The sequence below is a fragment of the Amblyomma maculatum genome, chromosome 2 (assembly GCF_055883805.1).
Source record: "Amblyomma maculatum isolate TAMU_Amacu chromosome 2, ASM5588380v1, whole genome shotgun sequence".
Taxonomy (NCBI): domain Eukaryota; kingdom Metazoa; phylum Arthropoda; class Arachnida; order Ixodida; family Ixodidae; genus Amblyomma; species Amblyomma maculatum.
This window is the reverse complement of record NC_139345.1, coordinates 201,501,578-201,514,649: the sequence shown is the minus strand read 5'-3', so window position 1 is coordinate 201,514,649 and position 13,072 is coordinate 201,501,578. Positions and strand designations below refer to the sequence as shown.

Sequence of the window (13,072 nt, the reverse complement as noted above, 5' to 3'; positions counted from 1 at the left end):
TTCATTCCTGGGCCTGCACCGTATATGGTGCGATACATTGGGACCGGGAGCATTACATCTAGTAAATCTTTGTACAATTGTTTCTTTGTTATTGAAGACAGGTATCCTTTGGAAAATCTAACATTTAAAATTCGGAAACTCAGTACGACTTCACGCAAAAACCCACGAATACTTGTTCGCCTTAATTTAGAAGAAGACACAACAAATCCTGGTAACTCGTGCCAGAGACGCACCTGTATCACAGTGCGCAATAATGGATGGCTCTGTGTACGCAGAAACATAAAGCGAGACACAATCTGTCTCAGAAACAAGTGAGTAAGACCGAGTCCCCCTTCTCTAACCGGACGGAAGAGATTGGTACGACTTGTTCTTTCCCACACTGAACCTCACAAAAAAACCTCACAAAAAAACAGCAAAAACTCTGTGTAGCTTTTGAATACTGACTCGCGACATGCACAACACTTGAAGAACATACCAAACTTTAGCAACAATAAACAAATTATACACAGTTCAACGGGCGAACATGGAGAGCTCCCTTCCGCCCCACACTAGTGCTTTCTCCCGAGAACGTTCAGTCTCTTGCACCCAATAATCATTTGCGTCTTTGTAATGTTCAAGTGGGACCCCTAGATATTTTACTGGTAGTGTCGAGAATTTTATGTTTTCGAGGGATTCAGGAGTGGAATCCCAACTGCCATGCCAAAAGCCCATACATTTGTCCCAATTTATTGAACTACCCGACATCTGAAAAAACTTCTTTGCTAAGTGCACTGTTTGACTAATACTTTCCTTGTCTTGACAAAAGACAGCAATGTCATCGGCGTACGCCAAAATTTTAACTTCGCCAGCCATCAGTCTGAATCCGTGTATACGTTCACAGTGAATGATCTTTTGGCAAAAGGGTTCGAGGTAAATCGCAAATAGCAAGTGCGATAGTGGGCAGCCTTGTCTAACTGATGACATCACTGGAATATTTTTCGTTAGTTGCTTGTTGACAACAACCTTAGTATAACATTCGTTGTAAGCCATTTTTATTCCATCTAATAAAATAGATCCAACTTTAATATGTTCTAGTATTTGAAAAAGTATGCCATGATCAACAAGGTCGAAGGCTTTCTCAAGGTCTATCTGGAGCATTGCAACGTGGTCACCCCAAGCGTCACAACACTCCAGAATGCTTCTAGCTACATGAATGTTTACACTTATTGTTCGGCCTTTAATACCACACGTCTGATGATGCCCTACTATTTCCTTAATGACCTTCTGTAACCTACTCGCAAGAACCTTCATAAAAATTTTATAGTCTACGTTAGTCAGACTGATTGGACGATAGGATGTTACAGGTAAGAGCTTTAAAGGATCGTCACTTTTTGGAACCAGTACAACGTGTGTTTGACGAAAATCACTCGGTGCAATGCGGTTGCGATTTCGCTCTTAAACATCTAGTACAATGCTGCACCAACACCGTCTGGACCGGGTGTTTTCCCATGGCTTAGTTCCTCAATAGCTTTTTCAATCTCATTTACAGTTATTGGCGCTTCCAGACCTGCTGTAACAATTGGTTCCAATGCTGGGGTTAATGCAAGAAATTCTTGTTCAAAACCTTCTTCCACTGGCTGTTGGCACCCTATCAGGTTGCGATAGTGCTCAAAAAAGGCCATTTTTATTTCCTCGCCGTCACTAGTAACCGTATCTCCGTATCTTATCTGTCTTATTTCGTTTCGTTTCGCGTATCGCTTTTCATCACTTATCGAGCGTTTCGTCGGCGCTTCACCCATGAACAACCTTTCAGCCCGGGCTCGTACTATCGCTCCCATGTATTTTTCTTTATCTGCACATTCTAACTGCGCTTTCAGTTTTCTGATCTGTGCGGTATATTTTCCGGGCTGCAGATTTTCCAAGCTCAAAACGAAACTTAACTCGCACTGCAGTTCTTTTTCTTTCTTCCTTTGTTCTTGTCTCAGGACGGTGCTCCTTTCTTTAGCGCCTATTTTAATTTATTGCTTGAATATTTCCCACGCCGCGATAGATTTCGAAGGCTCACTTTCAAGCAATCGCTGTATCTTCATTTTAACCACATTTACAAAAACTTCATCATCAAGGAGCTCAACGTTAAACTTCCATAGGTCCCAGCAAAATTTCGAGTTTTTTTTCTTTGTGCCGATAGTAAAAGCCACTAAGCTATGGTAGCTGAAAGAAACATGTTTAACTTTATAATCCGAACACCTTGGTAGCAGAGCCAAAGAGACATAGGCACGATCCAGCCTGGCGTGACTTGCACGCTGGAAGTGCGTAAAGTGTGAAGAGCTGCAAACCAAAACATGACCAACGTCTTCCATTTCGCATTCTTGCGTCAACGTGCTTAGTAGGAGAGCACTTCTGTCTCGCACCGACCTCTTGTCTGACCTGTCCTTGGCATAGCAGACACAGTTGAAATCGCCGAGTAGAATGACGCTCTTTGAACATTTCAAGTAGACACCGATTCGCTCAAAGAAACTACGCCGATCATCCTCTCTGTTAGGCGCATACACGCACATGACACGCCACTGTACACCCGTCAAAGAGAAATCGCAGACAACGAAACGGCCATTATCACTCACAGTTACTGCTTCTACTAAAATGCCCAAAGAATTGCGCAAGAACAGCGCACAGCCACCCGAGGTACCAACCGCATGGCACACGCAAATATTATAGCGAGCAGAGAAGGGCTCGACCGTGCGGCTCGTTTGCTCATCGCTCTCCACTTTCGTTTCTTGTACCGCCATTATGTCTATATCGTTATCTAACAATAGACGGCTGACTTGGTACTGTTTTCGCCTGGCTGACAACCCTCGCACATTAAGCGAGGCTACACGTAGAGCTACTTCTGGTTCAACCGCCATGCTGAAAATGAATCAAACGAGCCGCACGATCTTACCTGGTACATTGGGGTCAGGAGCGGACAAACTGCGCAGTACAGGCTTACATGACCGAAAAACAATGCTCCAAGGTGGCATCACTGGTTCATGCTGGTGGCGTTGAAACAGAGCGACGCTGCATTTGTCGCCGCTCCGGGCCGCATCAGGAATCCTTGAGCCCCAGAAGTGGCCAGAGCAGCCACGAACTCGGGGCTCCTTCATGGCGAAGGCTGCATCCCTGGTGGGTTCCGGTCAGGCGGAATAGTGGGCTTTGGCTTGAAAGATGGCCGACGTAGAGGGGCCGCTTAGTGGGGTGGTTCCTCTTGATCGGTCTTGTCGGGGGCGCCCGCTGCGTCGGTTACGTCGCGCGTGCGTTTCGTGGTCGCACTATTACTTGTGCTTTCGCGCGTGTCCATCGGTGCCTGTTCCTTTGAAGACGTTGACGTCGACTTACCACTGGCACCGATAGCAGCAACACTTGCTTCGGTGGCCTCGCCCGCAGCGCTTTTTTCATGTTGCAGGGCTTCTTGTAGCTCAGAATTTCCCTCGAGTTGAGGGGGCTGGTTTGTTCTCACCTTTGAGTCCTTTGCCTTCGCACTATCTTCCGCACCGCTAACTTCCGCGACGTCCACCTCGTCCATGAGGTGTTCTGAGAAGTCGTCGGTTCTTGCAGGCCCTGTTGCACTGGCGTATGTTTTGACGCACTGCTCATCTGTGTGGCCGAAGCGACGACAAAGGCTGCATTTCGGCACTTTACAATCCCGCCTAATATGTCCTGTGGCCTAGCACTTCACACAGAGCGGCGCCTTTCCCGGAACAACAAGAAGTGCGGGCTCACCTGCTATCTTGAGCTGGTGCGGAATGTCCTCTCTTGAAATTCCATTTTTCAACTTGAGGGCCACTGTTCTCGTAGTGGACCCTTTGTCTGCGACACCAAAGGCTCTCCAACGCTCTTTGGAAACGTCAGTCACTGTTCCGTACGGCAGTAAGGCAGCACGGACATCGTCGTGACTAACGCCATGCAAAACCCAGTGGATTTTCAGGCGCACATCCTGGTTATTCGGGTCAATAAGTAGACACGGCCGGTTCTTCACCTTTACATCAGTAGCCGCCATTAGTTTCCTTGTTGCCTCGGCACTCTTGAGCGTAACGGCCCAGACATGGTTCATCTGACGCGCCCCCAAAGCAAACACTTCAGGGAGCGCACCAAGATGAACCAAAGTATCTCTGAAGTCCTCGACGCGATACGGTTTAACCGCTGGGTCTGCGTGCATAAAAATTGTGTTCAACACAATCCTTCCTGTCGGCAAAGTTGGCAGTACGACCTGGTAATCTTCATCGACGGCGGACAAAAACCTGTTTCCGCGGCCAGACTGGGCCGCTGATACCGCTCCGACGGAGCACATGATTACACGTCCATGCGCTTCGGCGCCCGGAAGCTACTCGGCCACGAGTGCGGTTGAGCGCTGTAGAAAATGTGCCAGCACTCGTGCTTGCATGAATGCCTAAATTTTGCAAAACATAGGTGCTTGACCCATATCACGCAGCCGACAGGATTCGAACATGTACGGGGAGACCCCAATGGATTTCAAGTCCATCGCCTTAACCACTCGGCCACGACTGCTTTTTTTTTCTTTCTTTATTGCCGGCTGTCATACACATAACCAAGGTTGACACACAAATTGAACTGAACACTCCAGCTCGTGATGTTCACATAAATATGACACAGGTAAAAAAGCCGTTGACCCTATTGGGGTTGACGTTGTCGAGTTAAAATTCTTTCAACTCTACCAATGGTTCAACTTTCACCACCCATGCTGGGACTGCACTCATCGCTTTGTGCATTTCAACAAAGGTGTACATACACTCGCGAAAGTAGAGCCTTGCAGGGCGAGCTTTGGGTCAACGTGGAAGCCCGCCGTTAGGGACCGCCAAAGACTGTGTAATCCTAAAGCCCCTCAATAAACTAAAAGTAGCGCCAACATGTGAAGTTTGCCGCCCGCCTCCTCTCCTGCGCTCTCCGTCGTCGTTCGACCCTCTCATTGGCCGAGCGCCGTCACGTGCGCGCGCGCGCTTTTTTTTTCTGGGCGTGCAGCTTCCTCCTTTCCAGCGGGGCGGGCGGCGCGCGCGCGGCACATATCGCCGTGTGTTTTGCTGCCACGCGGACTGCTACTAAATCGTTCCCGCTGGCTATTTAATTTTTTTTTTCAAGCATGTTGCGCTCTTTGGCCGGCGGCTGATAGAAGCACGGTGGTGAAGGCGAGTTCAACCAACGCAGACATCGCGTACAAATGGTGTCACGCACTGACAGTTGAAACCGAACCGTTTCAGCGCAAAATATAAAAAAAAACTGCTACCACGCTTCTCAAGTTTCACGGTAGCTTACAATTCAGTCCAACCTGCAAAGAAACCACACAGACTGCAGCTTCCGCAGCCTAGTTAATTTTTTTTTTTCAAGCATGTTGCGCATCTTTGTCAATGGCTGACGGACTCAAGGAGGTGAAGGCAAGTTAAATCGACGCCAAAATCGTGTACGTATGGTGACACACCATGGCAGCTGAACACGACACCGTGTCAACGCCAAATATAAAAAAAAATAACTGCTCCCTCCCTCCCCAAGTTTACCGGTAGCTCACAAGTCAATCAAAGCTGCAAAGATTCCACACAGACTGCAGCTTCCGCCGCCTATAGTTAATTTGATCTGCAGGTGAAGTTGAAAATACATGGAAGACAGCTGCTGCCACACTTCTCAAGTTTACCGGCAGCTCGCAATCCAGTCAACGCTGCAAAGAAACCATACACAGACTGTTCCAAAATTGTTCCTGTCCGCCGCCTAGTTACAAATTCTATAAAGCATGCCGCTGAGTGGTCAAATGTGACGAACTACGGACACACGGAGATGACGGCGAGTTGAACCAACGCCGAAATCGCGTATATGTGATGTATGACACTCACAGCTGAAACTATTCTGGTGGGAAATCCCTGTTAACATTCGGTAATTATGTTTCAGCAGTGAGTAATATTTTAACCTGATCACATTGCGACAAAATGCAAGGCTCTGGTGAGACCCGGCGCACGGCCGCCTCGATCGGCGCGCGCGCGCGGCGCTGATCGAGACGGCTGTGAAGGGCGCCTGCTCCGGAGAGCGCGCGCTAGTCGCGCACCCCGTAGGTGGAGCCACGGTCGAAATGCGAGAGGAGGAGCGGCGCCGCCGGAGGAGGAGAGAGGAGATGGCGCTACTTTTAGTTTATTGAGGGGCTTTATGTAATCCTAGAAACATTACGGTGTCTTGGGGTACAGTACAAAATCTTCATTATCTGTCGGCAGGAACCTGATTCCGTGTGGATCTAAAGGTAATTCTTTTTTAAGTGTTCTTTGTAATACGTCCCAAAAATAACCCCTCCCAGCAGTGCAGAAAAACATGGTCTATTGTCTCTGGTTGTTTACATATTAGGCATTGTGAACCCCAAGGCAGATAAAAACCCTTGTCTTCGAAAAATGTTTTCACCGATAATGTACCTGTATGTAGCTTAATGAAAAACGTCTTTACCCCCCGGAGAAACTGGCATTCTTTTCACACGTTTTAATAAGTCTTTACCTAGACTCTCGCTGTACAAGGCTTTGTACATAGGAAGAGGAAAAAGGTTGTCACAAATATCATTGTACAGTTTCTTCTTTTTGACTTTACTCAAGTATTCTACCGAAAAACGAGCAGTTAAATTCGGACACTGCTTACTATTTCTTGAAAAAACTTGGAAATTCGCCCTGGAATACTTCTCGTAGAGACAACAAAATTGGGCACTGCCCGCACGAAGCCTTACTTGGCACGCAGTACGTAAGAAAGGGTCTGAGACGTCACGGAGGAAAATAAAACGATTAACCAGTTGGCGTACAAATAGATGAGCAAGCACAAGTCCACCTTCTCGAACCCGGCGAAACAAGTTATCTCGGCTACACCTTTCCCATTTGGATGCCGAAAAAACTCGATGAAGCTTTTGTACATTTAACCTGGAACAATGAAGTACCTGCATGACATACCACAACTTTGCCACAAAAAACAGATTGCACACAGTGGCTCGTGCGAAGATAGATAGCGGCGCCCCTTTCCACTTGTCGACCTTCTCGCTTATTTCTTGAGCTTGGGCACGCCAGAATGAATCACTGTCTTCATAGCATTCCAAAGGTACGCCCAAATACTTCACCGGTGTTGTGACCCAGGTTACGTTGGCAAAAACATTGGGTGTCGATGACCACTCCCCATGCCAGAACCCTAAGCACTTTCCCCAGTTTACTGGAATTCCTGAGATCGCACTGAATTCTTTCACTATCTCAAATGCCTTGAGTATACTTTCTTTGTCCAAGCAGAAAACTGCTACGTCATCTGCGTACGCCAAGAGTTTCAGCTCGCACATATGCAGTTGGAAGCCCTGGACAAATCTGCTTCGAATAATAGACAAGCACAAAGTTTCTATATAAATACAGAACAGAAGAGGGCTGAGGGGGCAGCCCTGGCGCACCAAGCGTTGCACATTTATTGGATCGCCCAGTTCCTTGTTGACAATCAATCTCGTGGTGCAGTTTCGGTACGCCAGGGCCACGCCCTCTCTGATAACAGAACCCACGTTGATATAGTCCAAAATAGAAAACAAAGCATCATGAGAAACACAATCAAAAGCCTTTTCTAAGTCGAGCTGGAGAACCGCGACCCTAGTGCAAACAGCGACGCAGCACTCCAGCACGCACCTCGCCTTATGTATATCAGTAGTTATGGACCGTTCTTTGATGCCACAAGTCTGATGGGTGCCGACTATCTCTTGATTACTGTCTGCAGCCTGGCCGCAAGAACTTTCATTAGAATTTTGTAATCAACATTTGTTAGTGATATAGGCTTGTATGATGTCACAAATGTTAATTTCTCCGTTTCATTAGTTTTAGGTATTAACACAGTGTGTGACGTGGCAAACGAAGGCGGCAACACTTTAAGGTGGAAACCTTCGTTAAAAACTTCTGCCAACAGCGGGGATAGCTCTTCCTTAAATGCTTTGTAGAAAGCTGCGCCCAAACCGTTAGGCCCAGGCGACTTCCCTGGGTTTAGGTTTTCTATTGCTCGTGCTACTTCTTGCTCGGAAATTACCTGCTCTAGTCTTTCTTTTGTGCAGTTGTCCAGTCGGGGTAATGAAGAAACAAACACCCCCTTAAACTTCTCCAACTCAATGTTCCTTATTGCGAATAGCTGCTGATAGTAATCATAGAACGCACGTGCTATGTCATCCTTATCCGTCATACGGCTGCCGTTCCATTCTATTTCTAGTATTTCGTTTCGACGAGCTTGTGCTTTTTCGAGACTGAGGGCCCGCTTAGTGGGGGCCTCGCCAGCTGTCAATCTTTCAAACCTTGCACGAACGATCGCTCCACGATATCGTTCCTCATCCATTAACTCTATTTTCTTTTTAATATTTTTGATGTCATCTTTATACACCCCCGGCTGTTTGCTTTCCTGAGCAACTAACATGTTTAGTGTTGACCTTAGTCCTGCCTCTTCTCGCTTTTCATTATGACGAATGCAACCACCTCTTTCTATCGCTTTCATCTTTATTTCTTGTTTAAATAGCTCCCACTGCTCCCCAATGCTACTGTTAGGTCGCTTCTCTATTTCTTTTATCTTCTATAATATAGTATCACGTAAAATCTGGTCATCTAAGAGTTTAGAATTTAACTTCCAGAGTTCCCAGAGAAAATGTTTGCTTTGATTTCTAGGTCCAATACTGCAGTTCACAAGACAGTGATCGGAAAACGAAATCGCGATAACGGCATAATTTTGACAGTTTGGTATCGCATCCAACGATACATAAATCCGATCGAGTCGCGCATGACTGGACCCCTGGAAATGTGTCTAGAGCACACTGCGCGCACCATCCAAACACTCCGCAACGTCTTCCAGCGAAAATTCACCAATCATCTGGGACAAACAGTCAGTGCTTACGTCATTGTAGGCACGGTTTGAGGTCTTATCTCTAGCGCTTAACACGCAGTTAAAATCCCCCATCACCACGAGTTTCCTCTCTGAACTTAAATATCGTTGCATCCTTGTGAAGAAGTTGAACCTTTTTTCAACAGTATTGGGTGCATACACACACAGAACGCGCCATTCGCTATTGTGAAAAACGAAGTCGCAGACAATGAGCCTTCCACATGCGGATGAGGTCACGGCCTGCACTGTCAGTCCTGGCAACCACCTAACAAGCAGAAGGCAGCCAGCCGATGAACCCACCGCGTGACTAACAGCCACATCATACCTTGACGTGAAACGCTGCACCATGCTCCCAGTCGCCTCCTCCCTTCCACTTTGGTTTCTTGAACCGCTAGCACGTCTATGTCTAGCTCTGTCAAAAGGCGATGTACTTGGATTTGTTTTCGTCTCCCTGCCAACCCACGGACGTTAAGCGTTGCTACGCTCAGGGCCTGTTTCATCGCCATTTTCATGCATAAGGAGGACACCAGGAGCAAGGCGCTTAGCTTTTACGTCTAGCGTGCCGCTAGACAGTTCCAGAGGTCCCACCGCCATCACTTGTGGTGGGCCCAACTTGCTGCGGGGAAGGCTTTTCAGCGGTTTTCCTGTCTGCCGAGGTATTAGGTTTGGGCCTGAACGGTTGTCTTCGGCTCTGTGTCGCTTTCGTTGGTGGCTCCTCGTTGTTGCTAGGGTTCCCTTTGTCAGCAGAGTTGCCGGCCTCGGCATGCGGACGCTTTGGCGCACAAGCGGTGCCCGTTGGCCGAGCTCCGACTTCCGTGATAGCAATCACACTCATTGCTGGTCCCTGTTGTGCGGCGACTTGACTGAACACGTCCTCTTTCAAGGACAACTCCGATACAGCCGACGCTGGCTCTTGAGTGCTGGTGTCCACGCACACCTCTTTATCCGTGCCATGCGATGTTGCCACATTATCTGGCACTGCGGAACCTCCCGTGTTGTCTTGGGTTCCCTTCGCTGCTTCTTGAGCCTCGGCAACGTCCATCACGTCCTCAGGCGTCTCCTCTCTCATAGCTGGTACCGTTGCCGCCGCGTACGTGCGCACACACTCCACTTCCGCGTGTCCGAAGCGCCGGTAGCGAGAGCAACGCGGTACTTTCCACTGGCGTCGCACGTGTCCGGAGCCGTGGCAACGTAGACATTGCATGGGCCTTCCGGGCACTACGACGAGGGCCAACTCGCCTGCTACCCTCATTTGATGGGGAAGGTCATCCAATTTCATCCCTGTCTTCAACTTCAGGAGTACGGACCGTGTTGTGGAGCCTTTTTCGTTTACACCCGAGACGCGCCATCGTTCACGGGTGACTTCGGTTACGTTGCCGAATGGGGCGAAAGCCGTCCGAATATCTTCGTCAGCGACACCGTGGAGCATCCAGTGAAGTCGGAGGTGGACTTGCTGGTCTTGAGGGTCGAAAATAATACATCGTCGCCCCTTAAAGTTAAGCTCTTTCAAAGCACAGATGCGCTTTGTGGCTTCAGCGGTCTTGAAAGTGACAGCCCATACGTGATTTACCTGATACGCCCCCAAAGCGACAACCTCGGGGAGCGCGTCCGTCTCGGCGAGCGCATCGCGGCAATCCTAGACTCGGAAGGGTCTAGCTTTAACATCTCCGTGCAAAAAAAGCGTGTTTAACGCAACACGTCCTGTAGGCAGCTGAGGCAGAACGATCTGATACTTGCTATCAGTACTTGCGACGGACCTGTTTCCGCGGCCAGTCTGGGCCGCTATCGCCGCTCCGGTGGAGCCCATGATCCTGCGTCCGCACCTAACGGTAGCCGGAAGTAGAATGATTTCAAGTCCATCGCCTTAACCACTCGGCCACGACTGCGGTTGAGCGCTGTAGAAAATGTGCCAGCACTCGTGCTTGCATGAATGCCTAAATTTTGCAAAACATAGGTGCTTGACCCATATCACGCAGCCGACAGGATTCGAACCTGTGCGGGGAGATCCCAATGGATGTCAAGTCCATCGCCTTAACCACTCGGCCACGACTGCGGTTGAGCGCTGTAGAAAATGTGCCAGCACTCGTGCTTGCATGAATGCCTAAATTTTGCAAAGCATAGGTGCTTGATCTATATCACGCAGCCGACAGGATTCGAACCTGTGCGGGGAGACCCCAATGGATTTCAAGTCCATCGACTTAACCACTCGGCCACGACTTTTTTTTTCTTTATTGCCGGGCTCCGACAACTAACTCAGCACATCACGGTACACTATATACAAACACAAGCAAGACGTGGAACGAAAAGGAAACGCTGTCAGTTTTGTACTGACATTGTCACTTAAAATTCCTTTAGCCCTGCCAAGGCTTCCATCCTTGGCAGCCACTGCGGCACACACTCAAGTGTCTTCTGCACCTCAACAAAGCGGGAAATGCTCTCCCGAAAATACAACCGTGTGGCCTCGCATCAGGATCACAATAGAAGCCGGCCATGCGGGAGCGCCATACAGAGTGGAGGCCAGCCAACATTACGAGATCGAAAGGAAAACCATCTTCGTTATCTATCGCCAAATATCTGATCCCGTGTGGATCTAGAGGGAAATCCTTTTTCACTGTTCTCTGCAGAACATCCCAGAAATACACTCCTTCCCAGCAGTGAAGAAAAACATGATCTATAGTTTCGGGTAGCTTGCAGATTAGACAGTTAGTTCCCCATGGCAAGAAAAAACCTCGTTGTTCAAGGAATGTTTTGACTGGAAGTGTTTCAGTATGAAGTTTAAAAAAAAAAAGGACTTCATGCCTGGTGTCACTTGCATTTTCTTCACCCGTTTTAACACATTCTGGCCCGGCCCTCCACTGTGCATGGCTTTGTGCATCGGTACAGGAAGTATGCTGTCGCACACATCTTTGTACAGTGTTTTCCTTTTCACCGCAGACAGATAATCGTTAGAAAATCGTACTGTCAAGAAACATACGCTCATCACCACCTCCTTGAAAAAGCTCTTAACTGGTCCTGGCATTTCATTCGTGCCGATCACAAAGTTTGGCAACGCCCGTCTTAATCTCATTTGGCACACCGTTCGTAAGAAGGAGTCTTTGTGTCCCGGAAAAACAGAAACCTGTTAATAAGCTGTCGCACAAAGAGGTGCGCCAGACCAAGACCACCGTCCTCCACCTTTCTGAACAAATTTGTTCGGCTGCACCTTTCCCACTGCGATGCCCAAATAAAGGTGGCAAACACTCTGTGCAGCTTTTGCACATTTAGCCTCGAGCAATGCAAAGCCTGCATTAGATACCATAATTTGCTTATAAAAAAAAAGATTACACACAGTTGCCTTGGCAAAAAACGAGAGAGGAACCCCCTTCCATCTGTCTGTTTTCTCACGTATTTCATGCGCTTGGCTTCTCTAGAGGTCATCATTGCTTTCGTAGAATTGCAAAGGGACACCCAGGTACTTCACTGGGGTCTTCACCCACCTTACGCCTGCAAACGTGTCTGGGGTTGACGCCCATTCTCCATGCCAAAATCCCAGGCATTTGTCCCAATTGATCAAACTCCCTGTGATGTCCCGAAAACATTTTACCTCTTCGACCACTGCTATAATACTTTCTTTGTCAATACAACACACTGCGACGTCATCGGCATATGCTAAGAGCTTCACTTCGGCAGCTTGGAGTCGAAAACCGTGAACAGAATCATTTTTAATAATAGTCAAGCATAGTGATTCGATGTACAGACAAAATAAAAGTGGGCTGAGGGGGCAGCCTTGGCGTACCGCACGCTGCACGGCAATGGGGGCCCCCAGTGACTTGTTTACAATAAGCCGCGTTGAGCACCTCCTGTACGCCGTGGCCACACCCTCTCTGATAACCGAACCGACATTAATATGGTCAGGAATGGCGAACAGGATAACATGTAATACACAGTCAAACGCTTTCTCTAGGTCGAGCTGCAAAACCGCGACGCCAGATTGCATGACATCACAGCACTCAAGCACGCACCGCATCTTGTGTATGTTGCTTACTATAGACCTTCCCTTGATTCCATATGTCTGGGGGTACCCTACTATGTCCTTAATCACTGTCTGGAGCCTAGTTGCTGAGACTTTCATTAATATTTTATAGTCAACATTAGTTAAAGAGATGGGCCTGTAACTCGTTACAAGGCGAAGTCTTTCTGTATCGTCAGTTTTTGGTATGAGAAC

The 13,072-nt window shown here is 48.1% G+C and overlaps 2 non-coding genes and 1 pseudogene across 2 annotated transcripts; all 3 read right to left on the bottom strand.

Moving 5' to 3' along the window:
* Window positions 1-3,124: 3,124 nt before the first annotated feature.
* LOC146201023 (uncharacterized) lies at window positions 3,125-4,303 on the bottom strand (annotated as a pseudogene).
* Window positions 4,304-4,439: 136 nt separating this feature from the next.
* TRNAS-UGA (transfer RNA serine (anticodon UGA)) lies at window positions 4,440-4,521 on the bottom strand. Its single transcript has one exon. It is a non-coding gene; the product is annotated as a tRNA-Ser (tRNA).
* Window positions 4,522-10,839: 6,318 nt separating this feature from the next.
* TRNAS-UGA (transfer RNA serine (anticodon UGA)) lies at window positions 10,840-10,921 on the bottom strand. The gene has a single exon. It is a non-coding gene; the product is annotated as a tRNA-Ser (tRNA).
* Window positions 10,922-13,072: the final 2,151 nt, after the last annotated feature.